The following is a 24,796-nucleotide window of genomic DNA, read 5'->3' on the forward strand; positions in this document are numbered from 1 at the left end:
GTATTGGATCGGAAACAATCGAGCCGCTTTACCCCGAACGCGGAAGCTGAGGTGCAAAGAGCCCATTCCTAACTGGAAGTCATAGTTGTTTTGAAGCAATCTCATTGGCTGTCAGGTTGTAGCTTTGCGCTACGCTGCCCCCTATGGGTTTGGCATGTTTAAAACATCGTTCAGAGGCAAATTTGTGTGGATTCATTTACACAAAAACTTTTCTGAAACTGATCCTGTTTGTATGATTGTATTTCTTTCTTTATTTATTTTTATGTCAAGAGATATTTCTTTTGTGTATAATATTTTAAATTTAAATGAAAATCTGTAGCATACGACAGAGTATTAGGGAGAGAAAAAGATAAAATTACCAGCATAAAGTCATTAAAAAAAGAAGGAAAAGTCATAGTATAATGAAAGAAAGAAAGTCGGAGTATTATGAGAATATATCCATAATATTACGAGATTAAAATAATTTTATAAGATAAAGTTGTAATAACATGAGAATATAAATTAATATTAAGATTTCTTTTAAAAGTATGACTTTTTCCTCATAATATAACTTTATTTTGACATCATTCTTGTATTAAAGTCTCGTAATATGACAATATTTTTGTAATAGTATGATTTAAATCTCAACATTTATTCTCATAATTTTATTTATTTTTTTTACATTTTCTTAGCCTGACCCTGATACTGCATCATAATATCAAGACCATAAAAAGAATAATGTTCAAATATTTCACCCTTTAGATGTTCATTATTGATATATTTTGTATCCAACTATTTAATGTGTATAAATTTTGTGAATCAGTTATTGGATTATGAGCCTTTCAGTTCAAGTACAGATTAATTTATTTTTAAATCAAGATGTCTGAAGCTCTAATGAGGGTATAATGCTTTTTATTCAGGTTTATTCTGTTAATATAATGGACTATAATGGATTAAGTTATATTTCTAACTCCGTTCTGCTTCATTGGGTTGAGCGACCTCAATCACCAAAAACACTCGGGTACGATTCAGTTTGTCTACAGACTGAAGCGGATCCCAGAACGCCGCAGGAACCGGGGCATTTGTCAAACTCACAGCGGAGTCTGTGAAAATAAAAAAAGTACCTCAACGCCAAACCACAGAGGTATTCCTGTCACGACCGAGTGATCAATCCAGCCGCCACGTAGGCCATTAGGAGTTTGAAAAACTGCAGATTCGGTCTGAAAAGCTGATTGCCTGCTGGAATTAGTGACATTCTTCAGTCCTAAAAATGGATTCGCCGTATTAAACCTGCAATATATGCGGTTTGCTCGGGGCTGTTGGTGTGTGAGAAGCAGCGCGGGGACCTCAGTCGGGTCGCGGCGAGATGAGAGGAATCCGTCACTGTAAATGCCAGGCGGTTCAGTGGAGCAGTAATGAGTTAATGTGAAGGTGGAGAGCAGCCATCAGTATCAGTGTGTTACACCCAGAGGAGGGTAAAGTAACAAAAATTATACTCAACTAAGAGTACAACTACTACAAAGTAGTTTTACTCAAGTAAAGGTAAAAAGTAGCCATCCAAGAAATAAGTAAGAGTAAAAAAAGTATTTGGTAAAAAGTGTACTCGAGTAATGATCAAATTATCAATCCTCTATTATTTAAAAATTACATCATCAGACGGACCAAATTATGAAGTTAAGTGGAAATTTTTGTATTTTAGGCACCAAAATGACAATAATTCATATCAGCAGCAAAACAAAATGTTTCCAAATCAGTTTCTGTCAATATGAAACTTTAACAAAAACTGCAGGCATTTTGGTTAAAATGTGTTTGTTTTGCATTCAGTGGGTAGAAAATCCAGAAATTTTATTCAAATAAGAGTAGAGATACTTCAAAATAAAATTACTCAAGTACAAGTATAAAGTACAGCGCAGTAAAATACTTCTAAAAGTAAATTTTTTTCAAAAACGTTACTCAAGTAAATCTGAGTAAATGTAACTAGTTACTACTGGATTTTGAGTGTCAAATGGCTGAACAAAAATATTAGCTATATTGTGTTTAAAACATTTTGAAAACCACCAAACATTTTCCTTCCACTTCACAACGATGGACTAGTTTCTGTTGGCCAACCACAGAAAATACCCTCAAGATGCTTTGTTTGTAACTTTTATTTTCACAGTGGTTTATGAACCAGGCTAAATTTTCTAGTCACACGATTAGCCTGACTAGCTTAGCATAGATAATTGTTTTTCAACCTTTTTTGAGCCAAGGTACATTGTTTTAATTGAAAAAATCACCAGGCACACCACCAACCAAAAATGTAAACAAAGATACTCTGTAGCCGCTTATATTACATATATAGTCATTCTTATCAAAGTGTCTTGAATAGGAATCAAATAAACACAAAAAAATTATTTTATCATATTTTACATTTCTTATTTCAAATTGCACTTAACATGTCCACTTCAAAAATACACCTGAACAGCCACAACACTGTCGTGTGACTAATTCTCTTGTTTTAATGTAAAATGCTCTGTACCTGCTGCCATCTAGTGATAATAAAATTACATGATTACGCCACTAGTCACTACTACAGCAAAGACACTCAAAGATGGCATTATTTGCCAATAATTCATTTGTTTTCAAAAAATCTTTTAAGACCAATTACCGTATTTTCCGGACTGTGAGCGCACCATATTATAAACCGTACCTTTAATTTTTTTTAAAGCCCCCCCTCCCCCCCGAAACTTGCATATATATCAGCCGCACAAGGCTACAGACCGCTGGTATCTCTGCCGCTCTCGGTTTCCCATAAGGACCCAGCAGAGGGCTGCATCCTAATAACTGCTGGATATATTAAGGACGCAGTTCTCCGTCTCCAAATCCGGTTTTGTTCACGCTGAGTTTACGTGCAGCGGCTCTATTTCCCTCCTGTTCTGCCAGATCGACACTCCTCAACTTAGAAGCTGCATCATATGAGTTTGAAAACATTTCTCCATCGTGCCTGCTGCTAGCATGTGGTTGTTCTAAATGAAAATCAGCGCGTTCTTCTTTGATTTCCAATTTTGACTTCCAATGGTTCACTTCCTGCTGAAGAGCCCCCTGGTGGTTGAAGAAAAATCCACAGAAAAACTGCATGTTCAAAGTGTAGGAAAGAAGTAGGATCTTATAGTCCAGAAAATACGGGAGGTGAAATTGGATAATTTCCACGGCAGACCTGACGATCACTCACAGTACACTAGTGTGCCGCGGCACAGTGGTTGAAAAACTCTGGCATAGATTAACTGCATACAACTCAATTTTTAAAGCCATTATGCTAACTCTATTCAACTTATCAAGTTAAAGTCAAAATTATTGAACCATTATAGAATACAAATTGTAAAAAAAGAAAATATTTAATTTTCCAGTTTTCCAGTTTATGAAGATGTTGCTTATTTTTGTCAAACATCATTGCCAAGGGTACTTGAGTTGGAAATTAACCACTTGGCTAATTACTCCATATATGAACCCAGTGCTATATCTCAGAACTTTCAGCCAAAGATCCAACAACCCCAAATTGGTTCCTTATTCTGAATTAAAACTTTCCAATCAGATTAAAGAGAATAAAGGAAGAAAAAATGAGAAGGAGGGAAGTGGATTGGAGCTTTGGACTTTTTCTGATTCTGGGCAGAAAATCTTGTTTCATGGTGGAGTAGGGATTTTGTTCCTAAAGAAAAAGAAACTCCATCATATCGACTCCACCATCTGATTTGCTGAGGGTTTTTTTTTAAACAGTGGCAGACAATGCGTTTTTTTCAAAGCATTTGCTTTTAATTTGCAGCCTCTCAGGGCTTGTCATTTGGGCCTTCACAGGTTGATTGTATTACAGAAAGATACAGAGTAATTGACCAGATTAAAACCTCCCTCTTCTCTCATTTGATTCTCCACCAGAAACCACCGGGATGTCCATTAGGCCCTGAGATGTTGATTAGAGAGACATATCTGATGTCCTGATAGCTGATGATAGGCGAATCAGATTTTCTGTGGTTAAACGCTAGCATGATGTCACACAGGAATCACTTTGAAAAGCCAGAGAGGCAGGAATTCGATTTGTAGCGTCAGAAACATGACGGTCACGGCTGTCGGGTGACGCAACGGTTCTGTTTGATGTTTGGCTCAAGAACATGTTGCGGACATGTTGGAAATGTCATGCTGTCTTCACAAAATAACAAAAGGTTTTGATTGCTGGAGTCTGAGTCAGAGGAGAACGGCTTTATGAGCTCAGCTGTTACAGGTCTGATGGCGTTTTGCTCACAGTTTACTCTGGATTTGGCTGACAACTTGATCCATACGGGCATAATTTGTTGTTTTTTCCTCACATCATAGTTTGATTACCTTTTGGTGTACTCTAACTTTATTTGCATTTAAAATTTTGTAGTTAAAGGTTAGGATAGCTATATGGCTTATACAAAACATGTTCATTACATGTTTTGCACAAACTCATTCTTATAATGACATTTTATCTTTTCTGGGGCATCTTGTCACTTTAATCCAAATAAACTGCTGCAGGCCCAACTCCACATTTACACTTGCATGTGAAAATGACTGCAAACAGATGGAGAATTACTGAACCATACATCTTTGAAAAGCATTAGTAGAGCCTCCAGCACAACCAGCAAGAATGCAGCAAGTGGTTTCTGGATGGTAAGTCAACAACAAAACACTAATCTTTTCCAGCAGCCATTGTACAATGTATTTTTGTGTTTTGTTTTATACATTTTATATCACTTATATTGTATTTACAGATATTTAACACTTTGGAATAGCTTATGAAGTAATAAGCAATTCTATCTTGGGGATCAACAAAGTCTATTCTATTCTATTCTATTCTATTCTATTCTATTCTATTCTATTCTATTCTATAGTAAAACCAACTGACCAAACTGTTCTGTTGGGTTGCTAGGTAACGGGCTGGGGTTGTTAGGTAACGGGGCAGTGCCTGCTGATTTGTACCACTATATTCCAAATGTTTTTCCAGACACCATAAAAATCTTAATTTATTGCCAAAAAATGGCTGGGTGTTTTTTTTTTAAGCTCTTGGGGTGATTTTAGAAACAGTAGAGGCCCAAATGGAAGTACAAAAAGATCCAAAATGTAAATTAAAGATTAATTACAGCTGTCCAGGTGTACTACTCAAACACTGAACATAATTAAACACATAAAACAATATTTTTTTCCTGTACAGCAGAGTTGCGTAGAAAACTAGTTTCATGTAATCTGAGAGTAATAAACACTTTTGCGAGGAAGAGTGTGCCAACATTCCTCCTTAGTGATGTTTTTGCAAACGCAAAAGGGAGCATTTACTTTTTATATTGTTTTAGAACAGGAACTTTGTTTTTTATTAATACATTTAATTATCATTCAAAAATAACTTTTACTATCCACTCTTGTTGACTTTTTCTGTTGTTAAAACTTGTGTGATAATATGAAAAGTTTAAGTGGTTCATAAAAAGCAAAAACAGAATAAATTCATTGGGTGCAAATACTTTTTTAAAGGCGTTTGGGATGATTTTTTTCTGAAACAAAACTCAGTAGAACTGAATTGCTGCTGCAGCAAATAAATAGTAGAGAAAATTTATGTCTAAACTCCAGATTTCAACTGAGAAGCCTGCAGAAAACCCTACCCTTAGTGTGTCTGTGCCCTTGACCTTGTCCTGCGACCTTTGACCCTGACTTTAATCCTCTCAGCCCTCCTCTGAGCTCGTTGTTTCATGCCTGGTCATGCACAGTAGCAGCAGCAGCAGCAGCAGCCGCCAACAGTGAGTTCTGCCAATATTCATCCCTATTGTTTCTCATCAGAGGGACGCTGCAGCTGATATCACTCAGGAACTGAACTGGTGACACTGAGGATTATTAAAAAAATGCTTTGTGTCCCGTATTTGGTTTCTGCTGCTCAGCGTTTGTTTCAGAAAGATGCAGCCTGAGCCGTCAGCAGACAGCTTAGAGCTACAAATCACAAGATGCTGAATAAGACGTTAGTTTCTGGTGAAAACTCATCAGTTTAAGAACAAACTTCAGCAAAACATTCAGGTTAGTACCGTTATAACTTTTATTTACAGTTTTTTTATGAATCAGACATTAGTCTACAGTGGAAATGTTCTTCAGGTGATAGAAGGCTGACTTTGTTGCTGTATTTATGTGACTGAATGTTCAGGTTTCGCTGCTACAAAATAAAACTCAACTACAGCTGCAAAAAAAATATTTTCTAAATACGCTCTAAGTAAAATATTTCATTTTATTTTATGACAGCTAACAAAATTAAATAAAAATTTCTATTTTCAGATTTTTGAAAAGGAATTCGCCTTAACAAAAGAAAGACAAGCAAATTTGTAGAATGGGTTTTTTCTAAATGAAGAAAGATAATTAACTTAGCTTTAAGCTACTTTTAAAAGCTCACTGATATTAAAAGCAGATTTTCAGAAAAAAGTAGACATTAGTCCTCTAGAAATACTCTTCAATGTGATGGAAGGCTGACTTTGGAACTGTCTTTATGTGACTGAAGGTTCAGGTTCTATAGCTTCTATAGCATGTTGTTGAAGCTAGTTATTTTTCAAAGCTTGTAAATATTAAAAGCAGATTTTGCATAAGAACTTGGGAAAAAGAAAAAAAAACTCGTAAAATGACAATTATTAAATTTGCTTAATGGAAACACATCAATCTTGAAAAAACTCATGTTTTTCAATAAAAAGTTTTTCGGCTGTAGTGACATTAGTGTATTTTGTAAAACAGGAATAGAAACACTTTTTTCGTATCATGAGTCACATGATTAACAACCGGATGTCACAAACTTGGAAGCACAAAGACAACGACAGGAAGGATGATGGTGCAGTATTTATTGACTTATCATGTGAACAAATTTATTCACGTGTGATTTTTAATTCTAATCTTAATTAATAGAAACACAGCAAATGGTGAAATTATGATTTTTTTCAGCAATAGCAGAATATTCCCAAAGTTTATCTCACTTTTGTAATGAAAACGCAACTAATGACCATGAAATTGCACAAATTGGAGTCATGAAAATAAATTTGTTCATTTGAAACACGCTAGAAAAAACTTGTTTTTAAGCCAGTAAGGATGGTTTTTAAACTGTATCAAAATTAGTTTGTTGCAAAACTTCAATGGAAATACTATATTTGCATCACACAAGTCACATGATCAACAGCCGGATGTTACTGCTGGCAGAAATGACAAAGAAAACGACAGCAGGAAGTGGTGGGAGGTAGAATGTTTTTAATGGCTTATTGCAAGATCAAACTTATTCACGTGTGATTTCAATTACGTTTCTTATTTACCAACAAAGTAAAGGAAGTAGTTGAAAGGCAATTGCGAAATTGTGTTGTTTTTTTCTTACGACAAAGTTTTACGCACATTTGTAGCTGTAACTCGTATATTGACATTTTTGGGTTTCAAGTTTACAATCCTTTGGTTTGCTGATTTAATTAGATTTATTAATTTTAATGCTTTTAAAAATTAAACGATCCTCCTAGAATATCAGTTAGCTGAGTTATAAAAAAATATTTATTAAAGCGTGATATTTATGGAGATATGCTTCATTTTGCTGAATTTCTCAGAGGAAAACTGTTGTGGTTAGCTGGTTTTGGTGTTTAATTAGTCAGAAAAACTGAATTTCTTTGTGTCAGTTTAAGTTTCCATTCAGCTCATCAGTTATTTCTCTGAAGGCCAGTGTGAGGCGGAGGGTGGAGTTATTGATAGCATCTGATGCAGCAGTGAAGGACGGCCTGTGTGCATGTGGAAGCATTAGTTTTAGGGATTAACCTCTGCAGTCGGAGACACGGTGGCAGCAGCAGAATGGTTTCTAATGTGGGTGACGCCTGCTTTGCTGTACAAACACTGAAGTAAACAGGGAGCTGGATTTACAGCAAACTGTTGGTTTTACCAACTGAAGTCTCTTCCTTTGGACTTTTAATATTCAGTATTATATTTTGTAACAGTTTACATTTCTGTTTTATTCATGAATGCCACAGTGCTATATTTTTTCTCCATTTTTTCCACATGCTTTGGCCTGATTTTTATATATTTTCGTGGCCTTAGATATTTTCCTCCTTCGCTGACAATCAGCATGTCCCTACACTCTGCATCCAATGAGCTTCTTGAAAGATTTAAAAATGTTTCTCTATTGTTTTGGCTCTCCTGTTGTTTCCTGTCATGATCTGCAGCCGTTCTGAAAAAAGCCATGGTTTGTTTTCTAAAGCCAGGATGTTAGAAATAAAGTCCAGCAGTGAGAGAAATATGACACCATATTAGGGCCATTCTAAAAGAAAAAAAGATGTCTACAAAAACTTGGAAATTTCTGGGCTCCAAAAGTCAAAAATGTGAGAAGAAGCTCAGAAACTTTTCGATGAACTTCCACAAAAAACGTGGACATTTTCTGAGTTTCATGCGTCAAAACATTTTGGCTTTTCATGCAGAAAATTCCACGTTTTTTTTTTTTTTTTCTAGAAAATTTGTAAAATTGATCTAAAAATTTCTGAGATTTTTCTCAGAAATTTCAGAACTCAGAAATTAATGTTTTTTTCTTTCTTTTGAGATCAAGAATTTCTGAGTTTTTGACTTCTGCATCTCCAAAGTTCCTTTTTTTTTTTTTTGAAAATACGTGAAATTAATCTCGAAATTTCAGATTTTTTTGGCAGAAATTTCCAACCTTCGGAGCTCTGAAATTCACGTTTTCTCTGGAAAATTTTTCAAATTATTTTCAAGCTTTTTCAGTTTTTTGTTGCTCATGTAAGACTTTAGCTGCTCAGAAATTCCCGATGTAAAATAAATCTCCAAATTTTTGTCCCCAGTACTCCATCATAGAGAAATATCAGCTGTTTTTCTTGCTCCTGACTGTAAAACGTTGTGTAAACACGGCGCCCGCTTTCTGACCGCTAAAGTTTTCTTTTTTCAGAGTTTTCTTCCTGCTGCTGCAGGTCTGAGCTGAAAACCGAGAGTATCTTCTTGCTCTCAGTCACATCCATGTTTGGTTTCCCACATTAGCGCTGCTGTAGCTGCTGTTATGATAACACGGCCGACCCGACCCGACCGGCCAGCCGGCCTCTTCCTCCCCTCCAGCCTTCCTTGACGGGAACCTTTGCCCCATTGTTCTGTCGCTCTCTGTTTCGCCTGCAGGATTGTTTATCTGCTCGCTTGTTTTTTTGTTTTTCTGAGCTCCAACATTGCCGTTTATTTAACCTGCCTGTCAGAATAAGCACATTCTTCTCTGCTGTAAGGTTAGCGGTCAGTCACATCTACGCTGCATGTTTGATTCCCATGCTCACTGCTGATGAACTCATATGCAGATCCTGACCTGAAATGTAAAAGAAGTTCCTCTATTTCTTAGAAAGATGACTCCAACAATGGGGAGATAAGAGGATGAACTCCCAGCATCTTTTATTCTCTGTCTCCTCTGAACCATCCGATCCGTCGGTGTTTGTGTTTACAGCCCAGATAATCCGCCTCACACTCACTTCCTTTGAATTTAAGAAGGAAAAACAACTGAGTGGCTCTTGTCACTGTTGACTGCATCAAAACAACAGGAACTGAACTGGCTTAAAACCCTTTCTGATCTAATAAAGTAATCAAAAAGGTTAGAATATGGCAGCTTGACTTGACAACAGGAGCTAAAAATGCAGAAAAACTGGACTTGCACTGCAAAAACACAACATTTTACCAAGTATTTTGGTCTAGTTTTCTGTGCAAATATACTAGTACAGGTGAAATACGACAAAAGTAACTTAAAATAACTTTTTAGTAGAATAAGAAAGTTTGTTTTATGTCGATAGTTTCTTAATTTTGATGAAAAAGTTCTTGTTCTATCGTCATATTATTTCACTTATAACATGGGAAATGTCTCATTGCTATTAAATAATCTGACAGTGAAACTTGTACTTTTTTTATCAATATTAAAGAAACATTTACGTAAAACAATCTCCTATCTTTCTAAAAATTTACTTGTAAGTTTTATCTAAAGTTTACGGACTCAATGGCAACAAAATTATTGTTTGAAAAGTTGAAAATTTGCTAGAAAGATGTGAAATTTTGAGTTTTTACTTGCAAATTTTTGACTTTTGGAGCTCAGAGATTTCAAGTTTTTTTTTTTTTTTTTCTTAAGAACATTTCTTAGATAATTCCCAAATGTCAGAGTTTTTTCTTGCAAAGTTTTGACTAGTGGAGCTCAGAATTTCTCATGTTTTTTCTAGAAAATATGTGAACTTAACCTCAAAATTTCAGAGTTTTTCTGATGTAATTTTTTTATTTTTATTTTTCTATAAGATATGCAAAATTTATCTAAAAAAATGGGCAAACATTTACTGCTTTTTTTCTATCTATATTGGCTCTAATATTCTGTCGTAACAAGATTTTGTAATTATTTTTCTTAAAGTACTTTATCTATGAATAGGTCTAAAGTAAATGCATTCAAAGTGGTAAAAAATAAGATGTATCATTTTGTGTTAAACATGTGTTGTCAATTTAAAAGTGCCTTAAGAAATGAAAAACAAAACTCTCAGATATCAGAAGACAAAATAATCAAATTCACTTTAAAATTAACTAAGAACATCTGACTGCTTGGAGAAATTATGGTTTAGGCGTTTTGCACAGAAGACGCCTTAAAACACAGAATATCCAGAACATAAACAAAGCAAATCTAAATTTAATTCCTGGAGACATTTTGTTCTTTATGAGAGAAAATCAGAATGTAAAAGTGTGAATTTCAGTGTTGAAACTTCCAGCTGTGTTTATTATCTGAGGAAATCTCCCTCTCTCCTCTGTTTGTTCCCAGATCAAAATCACTAAGAAACTGTGAAGAGGTGGAATAAAAACCAAGCCGCCAGGTGCTAAAAGGCCTGAGCGCTTAAACACACAGAGGAAGAAATAATCCAAACACAGCAGCTGTCAGATCTTCATTTCACAAACAAAGCCAGCATTTAATCCGATCTTTTAGCCACAGAGCAGAGCTTAGAGTCTGGTTCCCTTCACCATACTCCTAACTTTATATAGGAAGAGAAATAAAACGGTTTTGCAGACTTTGTGCATTTTTTAACCCTGAAACTAAACCCAGAACTAGATATGACACAGTTTGAACACTTTTAAGGAAAAATCAACCTAAATTTAATGTCTAATTGTAGAAAATTCAAATCAAGTTGAAAATCTTACCAAGTATTGGTCTAGTTTCTAGTCCAAATATCTTAGCGCACTAAGATGGACAAAACTAACTTAAAACTAACTTTTCAGCAAGATATTGCTTGTTTTAAGTCAATAATTCCTTAATATTGATGGAAAAGTTTCAGTTCATTGGCAGAATAGTTACTTTTTAACAAAACATTTTATCTGCCAGTGAAACTAAAACTGTTTTTTTATCAATATTAAGGAATTATCGACTTAAAAAGGTTCTGAATTTTGCTTAAAAGTTACTTAAATCCTATTTCAAGTGTATTATGATATTTGCACTAGAAACTAGACAAAAATACTTGGTAATATTTTATATTTTTGCCGTGTGGAACAAAGGAAGTGTTCCCTACAATGCAGAAATGCAAAAGCATTTTTGTGTAGTTTCTAGTGGAATCATCTTAGTTCAATTAAAATAAAACTAAACTACATTAAAAGTAACTTTTCAGGAAGATGCAGTAGCTTGTTTTTGGTAAATAATTTCTTTATATTGATTTTAAAGAAAAGCGTGAGACACTTTCCAGTGTTATAAGTGAAATAATCCTCCAGTATAGGCAGTTTACCTTAAAAATACAAGCAATAACTGGTAATATTTTGTGTTTCTGGAGTTAAAACAACTCTTCTTTGTGCTTACTCACTTTTCCACAAATTTCTCCCTTCATGTGGCGTCAAGCAGCTGAAGAAAATCCATCTGCTGTCTGGTTAGGACCTGACAGACCCTGAAGTCGTTTCTGCTGATGGTCTGATAGAGACCCGAAGCGTTCATTAGGAGCAGAAAGCCCCCCTCCATTAGCCGCCATTGATTTGGCTTCATCCAGCAGTGATTGCTATCGGCCAGGTGGCGTGTTAGCCCGAATCCTGGAGCCTGAGGTTCTGTTTGGTGTAACGTTAGACTAAGACGGTCCAGGTCCAGAATCAAAGGAGAGCTTAGATGTGATAACGCCGATCCGGAGTGTTGCTGCAGTTCCAACAGGTGACCTCAGATTCCTGATAAATGACTCAAATGAGCGTTTGGCCGGTCCCCTTCCGGACTACATGGACTTTTAAAGAAGTTCCTGCAGGAAGGGAGAAAGTTTAAGATTGCTTTAATCGCTTAAAGTAGATAAAGAGATGGAAAATATGACCAGGATAATGAGCGAGACGAGTTAATGGCTTGTTTCCATCAAATTGTCATGCAAAATTATGTGCAAACTTTAAAAAAAGAATAAGAAGAAAATGTAAGGAAACAGGGGAATTTTTCAATTGCGTTACCTCAAAATGAAAATTGCTTTCCTTCGAAATAGATTTTGTACAAGAGTATTACAGCCATACAAAGAAAAATAATAAAAATAAAATTACGAGAATAAACTGATACAATTATTAGAATAAAGTAATAAAATTATTATAATAAGGTTTAATGAGAAAAAGCACAAATATTAAAATTAAGGCGTGCTAGAATATAGTCATAGTATTACACAGTATTGCACATAGGCATAATGCGAGAATAATTTCGCAGTATGATAATAAAGATGCATTGTGAGAATAAAATCATAGTTACGAGAATAAAGTCATATGAGAATAATTGTCTAGAAGAAACTTTGAAAATGTTCTGAGTTTATCAAAAAGTAAATTTTCAACTTTTGAAACTCAGAAATTTCCCCATTTTTTCTAGAATATTTCTCAGATTAATCTCAAAATTTCAGATTTTTTTGGCTGAAATTTAAACCTTTTCTATCTACATTGGCCCTGACAGACTTTCGTATTCCTGCCTTTGCTTAGAGGCTGAGAAAACCTGTTGGATGGCGGTGAAGGGGCAGAAAAGGAGAGACTGCAAATTAATAGAATAGCTCCTTCCTCCCTCCTCTTCCTCACATGACTGCATGTTCAATTAAAAGGTAGGTGGAGGAGGAGGAGGAGGAAGAGTATTGATTGACACTTGGAAAATTAATCCCCGACCAATGACTCCTGGTAGGAATACGGATCCTGACAAAAGGCCGGGATCAGCGACAGGGAAGGAGTAGAGACATGGGACGGATAAAACATGGAGGATAGAGACGCCGACCTGATCCATGCTGGCAGCTTTAATCGGATTTATTTCACTTCTCAATCCTGGTTCTTCACTGAAATGTTCATAATTATTCTCCAATTAAAAGGCTTGTTCTTCTTACTTCTGTTCTCATTTCATCTTCCTCATATAATTTAAAACATTTGCATGATTTTAAAGATTTAAAATAGTTCCTCTTTATCAATAATAATAATAATTCTAAATGTATTTATTACTAAGTGTTTGAAAGAAATTCTGAGATTGTTTGCAGAAGATACTGTAAATAGTTTATAGGAGATATTGATAGAAAATCCATAAAATGCTGATGTTGCAAAAACACAAAATCTTACCAGTTATTAGTAAACACACCTTAGTATACGTAAAATAATACAAAACTAACACAAAACTAAATTTTCAGCTAGATTTAGGAGCTTTGTTTTAAGTCAATAACTCTTGAATGTCAATGAAAAGGTTCTGTATAGAGCGGAGCAGCGGTCACTGACAATGTGAGTGGTGTTGATAATAGTTGTATGAATGTATGGATGTTAATGAGCTGTTAGCTTTGAGCTGTTAGCAATGAATGTCAAAGCAGCTAATATACTAAGTTCCTTCATATCGAGGCTTAGATAGATAGATAGATAGATAGATAGAAGTACTTTATTCATCCCAACCGGGAAATTACTGTGCAGTTGCAGCATACACATACACACAGACCAAATTACAATATGAAAAATAAAATAAAAATAAGATAAATGCATAAAATATAAAATGTAAGATGTAAGATTCTGTACAGTATGAACAGTGAAAATTAATGATCTGTACAGTCTGTTCAATAGTGCTTTGTAAACAATCTGTACAATATCGATTAATGAGCAGATATGTACAAAGGTAACTTAACATTTGTTATGTAAAGTGATAGCCTGTAGCAGGAAAGATTTCCTGTACCTGTCCCTGCGACAACGGAGCTGAAGCAGTCTGTGTGAGAAAGTGCTCCGCTGTCTGTCAACGTTCTCCTCTCCACCACATTTTCCAGGGTCTCCAATTGCAGACCCATTACAGAGCCAGCTTTCCTGATGACCCCATTCAGTCTTTTAGAGTCGCTAAAACCCAACTTTTCAGAGTTGCTTTAGACTAATAATAAAACATTGATCAATTTGATGTGTATTGATGATTTTGATGTTGGGATTTGATAAACTGTAATGTTTATTGCATCTCACAAATAAACGTGACCTAACTGTGACAGCTTTCAGAATCAGTTTTTAATGCCTCTTTTTATTCACTCTACTGACAGCTTTATTTGTCGAAGCTTCTCCCTATTAACCGTGGAGCATTTCCTGAAGTTCCTCCACCTCTCTTCAGCTCAACCCAACCCCACAGGGAGCTCCTGTTCGCGCTGCGGACGCCATTTCGTCGAGTCTGCCCCCCGCTGAGCTGCGGGTCGATTTTAAGCCAACATGCACCATTAACGAAGCCATACTGGCCTTTGTGGTGGATGGGGGGTGAAGAACGCACCCCGCTGGCGCTGGAGGCTCGGACCGAGCATCAAGCCTCACAGAAGGGTTTTACTGCTCTGGCAGCCCTAATGAGGAGGAGCAGGTTAATATTTTAACACTTGTGGCTATTCTTCAGCCATATGTCAGCTCTGTGTGTGACTGAGTTTTCTCATATATCAGCTTAACTAATGTTTGTGTTCATGTAGAAGGAAGAAACAAGTGATCCTGGGAAGGGACTCTCTTATTTGTCCTGGAAAAACAGCTTAATGCAGGTTAGGATAAGTTAATGGGCGATACAAAACATCTTTGACACTTTTTGCACAAAACGAGTCATAAATGATGAGATTTTATTCTGCTCCTTTCAGAATGAGCTGCTTTACGGTGTGATGTCTCTAAATCCTTGCAAGTTGCTGCAGGCCACAGCCCCCAAATCAAATTTGCTTTCTCACACCAAAATGGCTTCAAACAGATGTGCAATTATACAACCTTACATCGTCGAAAAGCAGAAGTGGAGCCTGCTGTCAACCAACAAGAATCCAGCAAATGGTTTCTGGAGGTAAGTCGACAACAAAAGCAGTAATGTTCCTCAATTGTTTGGCTGTTATTCAGACGTGAAGTTGTGTTCGTTGCTGGTTTGAAATCTTTATATATTTTTTATGAATTGTGTTTTTAAGCTACCATAACACTGTGGACAATAAAGATCATCATTATTACTATTATTACAAACAAAACACTCGTCTTTTCCAGCAGCCGTTATATAAGTAAAACCAGCTGAACAAACATTGTTGGAGCTCAGCTTTGGTTGCTAGGCAACAGGCGGACCTCTGCTGGGGTTGCTAGGTAACGGCCTGTGCCCTTTGAATGTGACTGAACATTCCGGAGATTTTTTGAAAGATGCATTGTGAGAATAAAATCATAGAGTTACGAGAATAAAGTCATATGAGAATAATTGTCTTTTTCCTGTTTTACATAGTTTTACTCTCATCTAAATGGATTCTTATCCATTTTAAAATCTTTCCTAAATCCGTCTCTGGGTTTCTGTCTGGTGTGAACCGTGCCGACCTTTCAGGTCATCAAAGTCCTGTTAACTCAGTGTGAACTAAAGAATTCCCATGATGCTCTGCTTTGGCGCCAACTCCCTGAAAAACTGAAAAAATACAGAAAACATTGACTCCTCTAAGTCAGAACTGAAAACTTTTTACTCGGTGCTACAGTATGAACCATCTGTAATCATATTTTTGCAGCGACTCCCCTTCACTCTCATGTTATCGATGACAATCCAAATTGTTTTCTCCCAGACTGAAGCGGCGACGGCTTCTTTTGTCCTCACTTGTCATAACATTTATTGTAGCCAGCAGAGGTGAAGGGGCAGCAGCTCTCAGTTCGGGTTTCTTTCTCCTTAAAAGCATTTTTGTTTCTCATTCAGGTGTGTGTGATTTCCTCCTGTGTCTGCTTCAAACAGAGCAGTTTACCTCCGGCAGGTTTTTAACTTCTGACACTTCTGATGTCCTTGAAGTTGCAGGAAAAATGTGCTTTGGACTGCTTCGAGGCAGTGGAGCTTTGTGCGTGCGTGCGTGCGTGTGTGTGTGTGTGTGTGTGTGTGTGTGTGTGTGTGTGTAGATAAAGTGAGAAATTACTCAGGTCTGCAGCTGAAATATGATCCGTTCATACTTCTTTTTCATGATCATTTCACACATTCTACAGGTGGAACAAAGAAACACACAGATTTGCAAATTAAACTTCAAACAGATTCTCCCTGCTAAACTGTAAAAACAAGCAGCAGTTATTAATAGGAGTAAAAACAACAGCACATTAGAGCCTTTCAAGATGGAAAGAAAAATAAAGGTGCAGCAAATTTCCACCAAAAAACTCAGAAATTTTCTTGCATGAAAAAGGAAATTTCTGAGTACACAGGTCAACAATTTTCTAGACAAAGTCAACAATTTTCAGACTAATAAATAAAAAATTGGGGAAAGAAGCATCAAATAGTTTTAGAATAAAATAAAATAAAGTATTCTACAAAACCCCCCTCAAAATTTTGATTTTGAAAAGTTTAAAATTTTCCTTGAAAAAAACTGGGAAATTTCAGTTTGAAAAGTCAAAAACAAATTGCTAGAAAAAAATGCTAAATTTTGAGATTGTCAGAAATTTTCCAATCAATTTGGATATTTCTAAAAAGTCAAACATTTCTGATTTGTAAAACTCTGACAGCCAACAATTTTCCACTTGTGGAACTCAGTTGTTTTTTCTAGAAAATTGATGAGATTAATCTCAAACTTTCAGATTTTTTTCTACCAAATTTTTTGACATTTGGAGCTCAGAATTTTCCTAACTTTTTGATAACATTTTACTCTTCCTTTTTCTTTCTACAGTGGTTCCAATGCATTTATCTTTCCCATTTGGTCTGAAGCACCAGCCCATTGTGGGGATCTGCTATATAGCAGGAAAGGCCTGGTAATGTTCCCAAGGGAAACAGGAGCACGGCCCTTCAATGGACATTGTTATTAGGCTGCTTCCCTTAGCGTGACCCGCCCCGCCGTTCCTGCTGCTGATTAATGCAGAGATGTAGCATTTGCAGCTTGGAGCATCAGCCTACAGTCAGTCAAATAGTGTGGTACAGTAAAAATCTGCACAGTTTTTATTATTGTTTAAAGGGTGTAATGCAGGTTTTAAACTTGGTTATTTCTGGTCTGAGCAAACAAAAATCAAATGTGGGGTTCCTCAAGGCTCCATTATTGGGTCACTCAAAAACACAATTGAGGTTGTTGAATTATCAGCTGGAAATATGAGTGATGATCCCGGGTATTGGGCTGAATTGGTCCAGATACTTTTCTAAATTCGTCATTTCTGATCTGAGTGAACAAAAATCACTCAAGGCTCCATTTTCGAGTCACTCAAACACACAGTTATTAGCTGGAAAAGTGAGTGATGTTCTCTGGCTTTGGGCTAATTTGGTCCAAATACTTTGGTCAGTTGGTAATTTCTGGTCAGAGTGAATAAAAATCAAATGTGGGGTTCATCAAGGCTCCATTCTCGGGCCACTTTAATAAAATTTCTATGTAGACAATATTTCATCTTTTATCACACGTTTGGCAGAGAAACATAACTTTATATCTGTTTCCATATTAGCAGTAAGTTGGTCTTTCAGATGATGTAATTTTGCTGGAGAAAGTTGTTGCTTTTTTTACCCAGCACTTCTTCTTCTGCTCTCCACCAGTCAGTGTTTCTTGTTTTTTGCAGTTCAATCTGAAACCTCTCTGGATTTCACTTTGTTGCTGTAAGTTTTTCTCTCCCCCTCTATTAATGTCATGAATACAGTGAGATGCATACAGTTTGGATAAAACCATTCACTGGGAGGCGTCAGCAATTGTTCTTGAACACATTTCCACACAGATACTTTTTAATTCCCTCATCTTTACATCTGAAGCTCATGTTTAGAAAAGCTGAAAACGCCTTCAGGCCGATTCAAACCGACGTCTCTGAGCTGCTCTGTGAGAAAATGTTTGAGACGTTTCGTCGCTTTCAGCTTTCCCTTCCGAGTGATTTATAGGCGTGGAAAACACAATGAAAGCAGAGACGATAAATCAGGATTTTATCAGCTTTGACATTTGAAATGTTGTCTGAAGTACAGAACCTGCTAAACAGAAAGAAATGAGAAGTATGGCATCGAAGCAGAAAACAAAAACTCAAAGAGGAGGCCAAGATCTGCTGGTTTTTCTGGATTTTAACCAGTTTTATTTTAAATAAATAAAATAATGAGAATAAAATTCAGGTTGTTTTAATTCAAATGGAGGGGACTCTACTGGATGTCTAATTAAATTAAATAAATATGTAAATTGTTTTACATTTAATTTTTTATTCCAAACTTTCAAACTTGTATCCCATTACAAAACAGCATTAATTAAATTAAATTAAAGTTTTTGAATGCTGCAAATATTTTATAAAACATTTAATCCAACTAGTTAAACGTAATCTGATTGAATATTTTACATTATTACCCTTTCTTATAGAAAACAGGTGAAAATAATAAAATTTATAGTTATAATCAAAGTAATTTAATTCAAATATTCAACATATATTCTTAATTTAAAATGTTTTTATCTCAGTTAACACTTTAAATGTAAAAATGTTTATGTTGCATTTATTTTTTAAATTTATATTCATAAATATAATTATTTTTCAAAGTCTACTCTGTTTTCCTTTAAATAAAACCCAGAAGATATGAGATTTCTGTAGATATTTCTTCAAAAACCACATGTACAGCACAAAGGGTTCATGTATTTTATTTTTTTCCTGATTATTAATTCACCATGGATCCAACTTTGAAGAAGTAAACCTCAGTCCATTACACTGCAAAAATACCAAATATTACCAAGTATGTTTTTATCTAAATACTTGTGGAAACAATTAAAATAAAACTAAACTAACTTGTAATTTTGCTGGAGCTTTTCAGCAGAAGTTGTGAGCTTATTTAAGTCAATAATTTCTTAATATTGATGAAAAATTACTAGTTACATTGTCAGATTATTTCTCTTATAACGTGGGAGAAATATCTTGTGAAAATAATCTGCCGGTGGAGCTAGTATTTTTTAAGGAATGAACTTAAGCTTCTATATATTGCTGAAAAGTTACGTCCAAGTTAGTTTTGTCTTGTTTCAGGTGTATTAAGATGTTTCCACTAAAACCTGGACCAAAAATACTTGGTAATATTTTGTATTTTTGCAGTGCAAATCCAGTTTTTTGTTTGGAAACCTTAGAGAACAACGTGTTCATTAATAACCCTGAAGATTTAGTTTTGGTTTATGCAGGAAAACGTTTCTGTTAGGACAGCATTGACGGGCGGACTCGGCGCTAATGAGTCTGTTTCTCATCCTGCGCTTGTTGGATTAACTCAGAAAGGATCTGATGGAGGGAGGGAAGCAGCTGAAAAGGGAAGCGAACAGAGGGGATGTGGGGGAGAGAAATCGCTCGGACCCTCGGGGGGTCGGCTTCTCTTTCACCCTCTCCATCTCTGAGAATCAACACCTCAACGCACCACTATCTCCCAGCTCCCTTTGGGATTCAAATGATGCCTCATTAGCACTTATTGGATTGTAACTTCCATGGGATGCAAAGTGTTTCTTTTTGTCTTTGTCTGAATGAAAAGAGGCTCTGGTTGTGTCTCAGAGAAATGTCTCAGTTTTCCTGGTTTCCGCTTCTCTTCTTTTAGCTCAACAAGGATTTCCAGCTTGTTCCAGCAGTCAGGATTCAACTTGTCCTCTTTTTGGACTTCTCGGCATCCCCGGAGTGCCTTTGTCTCCCCCTGATGAGGAAACTACATTAACAGAAGAGACAAAACAAAGTCATTAAAGCAGAGAATCTGAGCTGTTATGAAAGGAGTTCACACATTTCGTTCACAAGCAAAGTTCGGTTTAACTATCAGATAAAACGGAGGATGTGAAGCAATTTTGCTGGACAGAAGAGCTTTGTTAGCAAAAATCATTCTTTCAGGCTAACTGGTTGAACTGTTTCAGTTTTGTTGGTTACTTTAACCAACGGAGTTCCACAGGGATCAAATCTTGGTCCTCTTTCATTTAAAGGGCCAGTTTTGTGTCTTTTGTGTATATGTTTCATAGTGAGCACTGAAAAAGCAAACCAGGTGATCCAACTTTTAAAAATTTGAGTTAATTTGATACAAGTAATCAAAATGAGTTTTTTTTATTATTATTTGCAGAGAGATTGGGTTGCATGTTTTAAATGATCATGAGGCTCTTAATGTTGTTTTTTAAAGTAATTTGGATCATCTTTTATATTCTCTTTTGGCTCTTGCAGCTTCAGAATCAGGGAAAGTTTCATAACTGAACTTGAATCACCTTTTCAGGTATTTTTCTTTGACTCTCCTCCATAAACAGACTCCATGCTTTGTGTCCGGACCAGATTCTGCTTGTTTCTGCAGATACTCGGATGCTCTTTGACTTCCCAGGATGTTTGAGCTGTAATAGACGGATTAACTCTTTATTCCCGTCGTCCCTCGGGGGACAGATCTTCAGCTTCGTTCTGTTTGTGTTTTTAGGATGACAGGAGATCATCCGGGATCAACACCTTACATGTTTCCTCTTCTTCCTCTTTGTTAGTATTTTCTTTTCAGTCTTTAACTCTTTGTCCTCTCTGAAACTGGTGCATTACTTTCTGCCTCATTAACAATCAGAGGTGATTTTTTTTTTCAAGTAAAAGGATTTCTTCATTTGTTCTCCTGAAACTAGACAGAAAATAAACACTTAGGAGAAGCATCATTTTATTGAATTTTGGCAGAAAACGATTTAAATAAACCAAAATGCTGTGCAAAAGAGGTTGACCTGACAGTTACTTTTTTTCACTTTATCTTCAGATTAGTCTTGTTTATTGTTTCATGAATCTGTCGGTCACCACAAAGATATTTCTGTGTGCAGCAGAGTGTGCTGCAGTTATTTAGTGTGTATTCTCTTGTTTGTGTCCAACAGGACCCGCGTGTGTGGTTCTGATCCAGTTTTTCCTCAGGACCTGCCTGGCATTGTGCTGCTTCCTGTCCTGGCAGACATTATGGGGACAAATAAGAGACGGACGTGTGCGCAGAGACACACAGAAATACACACAATAGGTAGGTGTTTTCTCACAGGATTCACGGCTGGAGCTAGCTACTTAGCTAGGTAGCTGAGTAGTTTGCTAATTAGTGGGCTAGCTGGTTAGCTACTGTTGCTATAGTAAAGAGAGCCACTTTCTGCTAGAGCTAGAGCTTTTATAAAGAATAAAATTAATTTCAAAGGTGTTTTTTTTATTTGCTAGGAGATAGTGCACATTAATCACATAATATAATGTAAATGTGTGGCAGTTAGCTAGTCATCTCGGGTTGCTAGGTAACGGGCTAGCCCTCCTTGGGGTTGCTAGGTAACGGGCTAGGCTTCCTTGGGGTTGCTAGGTGACGGAGCAGTACCTGCTGATTTGTTTTTGAAATGGCTCGTTTTCCAGTCAAAAACATGAACTTATTGCCAAAAAAATCTGGTTCAAGTGTTTGCTAACATTTTCTTGTAAACTGCAAAAGTCTTCTTCTCAAAAAGCTTCTCGTTTATTTTGCTTTTCTTTCATTTTTTTACCCGTCTGTTTTGTTTCCATCCTTCCTTTCTCATCTTAGTCGTCTTTTTCTTGTTCTCTCATGGGGGTCTGCAAGCTTTAACAGTTAATTTAACTCTTTATTTCCTCCTGGTTTCTCTTTGTTAATCTTTTAGAGAGATTACATGAGATTATCAAGGATAAACCCACAGATTGAAAAAATAGAAACCTCTGAAACTGAACTGTGCATTTTCTTCTTTATGTCACAAAAATATTTTTTTCCTGTTTTTAAGTAAAGGAAAAGTAATTTTTTAAATTTTTAAGATTTAAAGTTTTACCACCATGTTTTGTGGTAATACTGTGAGAACTATAAGAACTATTTATTGATTATTTGTTTAGGTAACTGTATGGGTGTGACTGTGTCACAGCAATTATAGTCCCACAAACACAAATGCTATCTTGAAAAACATTCCCATTTGTAATTTGCTTCTTTAGGACACCCACCACTTAAAGAAATGTGATTTATATAATCAAACTGCTTCTCGTAACTGCATTTAATCATGTTTTTAAATTTATTAGTATTTATTGACACTTTTAAGTGAACAGACAACAGAAAAAAGAGTTAAAAATAACAATTTGAACAGTTTTGGGGGTTTTAAACAGTATTAATTGGAATTTATTGTGACAATAATAAATCCGAATTCTTATCATAATAAGAAATTTATCTCGATAAATGATAAACGTTGCGGTAAATGCGGCCCTACAAATATATTTATATCATGTCTTTCTATCCCTCAGCATTGTTTCGTCTTTGTTTCCTCCTTCCAAGCTAATCTGCATCTCAGTGGTTGTTATCTTCATCTGTAATTATCCAGCACCGCTCCTCCTCTTCGTCGCCTGGTTGCCTTTGTGATCCCTGCAGCTCTGCGTCGTGCCGGATCGGTTTCGGGTCTTTGGATGAAGAGATCCAGGGGGTTGAGTGGGAGGTGAAAGGGGGGAGCGAGGGTCTGTGATCCCCTTCTGTGTGCATTATTCAGCCTTGTTTGCATGGATAAGCTGCTGTGGAGGAGAAAGTTTAGAAAGAGAGAGAAAGAATGGGGGAGGAGTGTCACCAAAACGGAGAAATCGGGGCCTGGGATTGTTGGAAGTTTTAAAGATATTATCCATCAACACAAACCCAGTGGTTCCTGTTTTTTAAGTTATTTTAATGTCCAAACATGGCAGCTGGCATCGGTATTTCCACCGCTGATTGTGACGGCTGTTTATGATTGTTGACAAAGTCACAAAAGAACCAGACGCTGTTTGCGCCTGGTTTTGTGGGCAAACGTAAACTTTCACTCCAGCAGAACAAATACAAGAGCGATCGCAGAGATAAGATGGAAATTCAATAAGTTAAAAAAATAATAATCTGATGAAACTGGTTTGAACGTACAAATAAAATAAACTCATTTACAATGAAGGACAGTCAAAAGAATAGAAATATTTGTATGTTTGTTCCTTATTCAGTGTAGAAATATTTAAACTGAAGAACTGGACAATATGACTGAAAAACATGTGTTCCATATCAGACGATATTGGCAATTATTGATTAGTTTTTTTGTTTTAAATATCTGAAATGTTACCTAACTGGTGGCTGAACTTTCCTGTTTTATCCACAGTTTTCTCTTGTTTTTAATTTTTAAGGGAGTGTGGTGCTGCTGCACCAGTTACGCAACAGGCTGTTGCTAGGCAACCATAAGTTACTCAACGGGTTGTTGCCATTGGTTATTTCTGAGTATCTGAGATTCCCCTACTGTTCGTTAAATTTATTAAATTTGATATCTTATTAATCAAATTTCTTCTGAACTAATTTTTTCTGAATTATGTTTTGAATATTTATGTAAATGTTGTGGAAGCTGAACCCCCCAAAAACAAATAAATATCCAACATGGGCGCCACACAGCAGCAGGAACTGCTTCTGAAAACCTGCTGATGGTTTGTGTTTTATTAAACGAGTAATACACACACAGATGAGAACATAACCTAACAAATATGCTGCTCTTATGTTAAAGTTAATAAAATACAAAGATGTGTTTCTCTCTAGTTTCTAATGCTACTAAAAGTTAGCCTGGTCAAACGGAGTCACATTTGTTGTGGCCTGTGAAGCTGATTCTGATTCTAAATCTGATTGTTGTTGTTGAAATCTTTTTTTACATAAATTTAAATATGGGAATGGGTTTGGAAAGCAACAAACATTTGGACATTGTTATTCTTTCTGACAAGGAATGTAGCAATCAGCTCCATTAAACTCCTCTGTGGTTTTAAGCGTGAGGTTAACCACTATAATTACTTTGAATCATATGATGCCGATTACACAATTGTACATTTGTTTAGGAAAAAAACCCACAGAGTTCAAAAATTCCTTTTTTAAAGTATAAACTTTGGAAAATCTGCTTCGAAGTACAACAGGAGCAGATTGAGCAGCTATAGGAGCCTGAGTTTTCTGAACATGGAGCTCAGAAGGCCGGCATAGCGAAGAGTTTTTACCTCTGTCGGTGCTTTAAAATAACATGAGCAGTTCAAACAGAGCGGAGGAGATGCTGAGGAGCGTCATGGCTGGAGGTTACAACAGAAATCCCAGAGGAAGACGTTTTGATGCTGGCGGTTTGAGCTGAACATGAATATAAAGGAGAGATCAGTCATCTGTGATGAAGTTTATGTTGTTTAGAAAATGGCTTGATGAAATTTGAATTTCCAACGCTGAGCCCTGCAGGCCTGTGGAGAGACTAAAGAATGGATCTTAAAACAACCAACAGCACTCTGTTTGTTATAAAGGATTCTGTTCTCCTTTTTAAATAATGCGGTTCTGAACTAAAGACAGCTTCTGCCATTTTGTTCTCTTACCTGTGTTTTTTGCCTTTAAACCAACTCTTTTGTTCCTGAACTATTGTGTACTAGTTTTTTCTTTATAGTTAAAGGGGATCTGTTATGCAACATTCACATTTTTTATGTTTTCATTCTTCCATTTGGTTCTCAACTGCTTCTAAAAACAAACCAAGCGCTTAAAAAA

General features: G+C 36.1%; 1 long non-coding RNA gene across 1 annotated transcript in view; it reads left to right on the forward strand.

Moving 5' to 3' along the window:
* Window positions 1–21,293, forward strand: part of LOC106935970 (uncharacterized) — a 27,853-nt gene extending 6,560 nt beyond the window's left edge. The window contains exons 2-7 of the long non-coding RNA XR_001422022.1: window positions 5,590–5,756; window positions 5,895–6,027; window positions 14,481–14,785; window positions 14,892–14,954; window positions 15,048–15,238; window positions 21,162–21,293. This is a non-coding gene — a long non-coding RNA (uncharacterized LOC106935970). The remainder of the gene's footprint in view (window positions 1–5,589; window positions 5,757–5,894; window positions 6,028–14,480; window positions 14,786–14,891; window positions 14,955–15,047; window positions 15,239–21,161) is intronic.
* Window positions 21,294–24,796: the final 3,503 nt, after the last annotated feature.

This window comes from Poecilia latipinna, unplaced genomic scaffold, assembly GCF_001443285.1.
Source record: "Poecilia latipinna isolate Pla-1442-1.1 unplaced genomic scaffold, P_latipinna-1.0 Scaffold2052, whole genome shotgun sequence".
Taxonomy (NCBI): Eukaryota; Metazoa; Chordata; class Actinopteri; order Cyprinodontiformes; family Poeciliidae; genus Poecilia; species Poecilia latipinna.